The sequence below is a fragment of the Tiliqua scincoides genome, chromosome 1, assembly GCF_035046505.1.
Source record: "Tiliqua scincoides isolate rTilSci1 chromosome 1, rTilSci1.hap2, whole genome shotgun sequence".
NCBI classification, from domain to species: Eukaryota; Metazoa; Chordata; class Lepidosauria; order Squamata; family Scincidae; genus Tiliqua; species Tiliqua scincoides.
Window position 1 is genome coordinate 239,330,952 of NC_089821.1, and position 3,478 is coordinate 239,334,429.

The following is a 3,478-nucleotide window of genomic DNA, read 5'->3' on the forward strand; positions in this document are numbered from 1 at the left end:
CTTGGAAAATTATTTGGGCATCAGCTGGATCCATGTGCAGATCTTAAGAAAAACACAGAAAATTACAGACAAACTAAAGCAAAATAATTCCCTAAAACATCTAAAGTGAACTGTTCTCTAACTCATGTCAGCTTGAGGAGTCCATTACACCTTTCTGATACCTCTTGGTAGTGGATAAGAACTTGATTGTATGCAAGTGCATTCTCTGAGGTAGCCAAGCTTGAGTGTACACAAGCATCCTGGCCTAGATCTGTCTGCTTGGCCATGCAGTCTTTCTGCAATGGTGCTGTTTTCAAGCCATCACATTCCTACTGAACCTTATTCTGAGCCTTTCCTTATGGGAAACAGACGATCAAAGGGAAGCTCAGTCACCACTGGTATTGAGGGGTAAGGGATCAGCCTGGCTTGGTCGGCCTTTGATGTACATGGTCTTTGGCACTAGTCTAACTTGGTCAACCCCTACCTGGTATCTCAGTTATGTGCTGAGAAAGTCCCCTATCTAAAATCCTAGAAACCAACTGCAGTTTCAGGTATCGTGGAGGGCAGGTATAAGGTCTCAAGCATCTGGACAATATACTGCCCCCCAGAGTCCCGCAGGCAGCATTGCACCTAAATTCAAACTAGAAGATCTTAGACCAGACCTGACAGCATGGTCTGTGTAGTCCCTCACAACATTAACCTTGTGTTGCGGGCTGTGCTACAGGATTCAAGAGATATGAGAAGGTTCACTGCCATTGCTATTTGTAAAACGCTTCTGGACAGGAAAAAAAAAATCTGAATTGCTCCAGCCCTGCTCTTCGTGTGATCATAAAAGGATGTTGCTCTGTACCGTTGCTGCTGACGAAGTGAAGCCTGTTCTGCAGACCTGCAGCTAGCAATCCTGCACGTCTCTCTCTTGGTGGGTATAAGTTTGGATTCATTAGGTCTAACGGTCCATAACAAAACAGGAGCTCATTTCAGTGTTTATTGTTCAGGGATATTGTTCCTTCTTTGCAGCTGCACCTGAACGAAACCAGGCTCCTAAAGAGTCTCTTTAAACGGCTCTTGTACAGGGATTAACTCCCAGAGAGCAGTTACACATTTTAAATCCCTGGCTGTCATAAACCCTCTTCACACTTTCCCACCCTGCATTGTCCCATAAGCCCATCATGTGCTTAAGGGTAAGTCCCTTGGCATAGAGAGTTCACTTTCCCCCACTCTTTGAGTATACTTAGTAATAGATCCCATCAGGCTTGGTACTTTCGAATTATGGAGTTGCTCATATTTCAGGGCCCTGCATTTCAAAAAAGAGGAGGTCCGGGTCTCTCCAGAACCACATGGAGTACCATCTCTTTACAGGGCTAGTAAGACACCTGAAAGAATGCATGACAAACTTCCTGGATGGGACCTGAGTGACTCATTGTGCCACCGTCATCCTATGGGCATGTACTTTGCCTTCTGACTTCCCCAGGCTCTTGTCAGCTGCCCAGTGATGCTCCAATGCTGGCCTTCGACACATATCCTTTCTGACCTACAAGCCCTTCCTCCAGTCACAGAATCTGGAGAATAGGTTGATTACTCAGTGAAGCAGAAAAAGCACTCTGCAGTTGCTCAGAGGTACTTCCCTCATCGTGAGTATTATATATGTTTCTAGAACCCCATCAAAAGTGGTTGACATGCTAAGTCCTTGGTGAGCTTCTCATGTACCCAGAAAGAAAGAATTCATAGAAATCAGCTCAGATGCTATCAGGGTTGCTTACGAGCTGGGGCAGAAGAACCAAGAACTTTAAAGAGGCTACTTTAAATGTTGCTCCTTGTTATATACAGCAAGCAAAACAGAGTTCTTTATTATGGCTTGCTACTTTTTGAGAGACATTTGTTAACAGCATGGCAGAATTTGTCATTTAATGACATGCCGTCAGGTTCACAGGGAAACATTCTCTGAAGAGAATTGGTAGTAGCTGCTGCTTGGTTGCTCACTAACGTCGTATTTTATTCCACATCTCTGTCCTTCTTCTCTGTATTTATCAACTTACAGATTTTACAAACAGCAAACCATCTGCGTGCAGCAACGTACGACCTGAACTTGGCCAAAAGAAAAAAGAAAAACTATCAAAAGCTAGTAAGTAGAAGAGGAGCACACCACTCCAGTCATGGGAAACACACGTACACGCATGGCTCAGTTCAGATCTAGGCTCAGTAAATCAAACTATTCTTTAAAATCAGAAAATAATTTGGTTATTACCAGAGCCAAACCTGAGCTCAATTCAGACATTTTGCACTCCTTATGTCACAACTGGGAGCAAAATGGGGTCTGAATCTCTCTTTCAGAACCTTCTGCGGGACCCCAAATGCTCTTACGTGACTGCAGACAGGCAGGGAGGGAAGGAAGGAGGTCTCTGTCACTCCCCTTTCTCTTCTCCTTTTGCCCCCCCACGTCCACCCAGGTGCTTGGAAGACTACTGCAACTGTGTTCTAGATGCCAGGGACACTCAGAAATGGCATGTTCCTAGGGTGCTTGACACATTTGTTTTTCCCTACTAGGGGAAATCAGCAGAAAACTGGGTCCCACAGAAATTTTTCAGATGGAACAGGAATGCTGCAATCAGTGTTAATAAAGGCCTACAATTGTGTGGCCCGCTGACAGCTGACAGCACAATACGATTGTCCCCGTCCTTGTTATTCCTTCATTCCCCAGTAAACACTGCAAGAAGAATATAGCCCTTGTCAAGCTGAGATAACCTGAGAATGAACAGGAGAGGCCAAAAACACCTCCTTGAACAATCAGAACCAAAGTCAACAGAGCTAAAATGGGGAAATACATATTTCAAACATTTCTTTCTTTGTTTCTTTTGTTGTTTTAGTTTTGATCCCCCTGCCCCCCTCTCCATAGACATATTTCTCTGCAGTCCACGACGGTGGCGGCGGCAATGTTGAGTTCAAGTGATGTCCTCGTTTTGCAGAGGAAGATTAAAAACCAGTGAAGCCAAGGTCCTTACACGGGTGCAAACATACCAGCCTAGGTAAATTTACACCAGCACTCCAAAATGGGAGGGAACCCGTTCTCTAGTTGAGATAAGGGGCTGTCTCATGAGGGTTCCCAGCAATCCCAAGCAATTTCAGCCGGCCACTTTCTTATCTAAGGTCACGGAGGAAATTGGAGGGGGAAAATACCAAAACAAACACAAACACGGAGATTGTGAAGGTTTACTTATTTTGTTAACATTCCTAACGCTGTGACACTTTCTGTTTGCGGAGTAGCAAAATGGAGGCTGTTCCACAGCAGTCCTGAGAAACCGAGTTTTTGCCGAACAGAAAGGTAGCGCACGTCTTCAAAATGCTGCTGTTTGGGACCTCAGTACTGAAGTCAGAGTAAAATGGGGGGAAAGCTAGCTATAACCTGCAGGTGGACTCTCGGACATCTTCTCAGAGTGTGAAACCAGAAATCCACCCACACTCAGTCTTCAGGTATAAGATCCTACCCATGTTTAATCAGCAA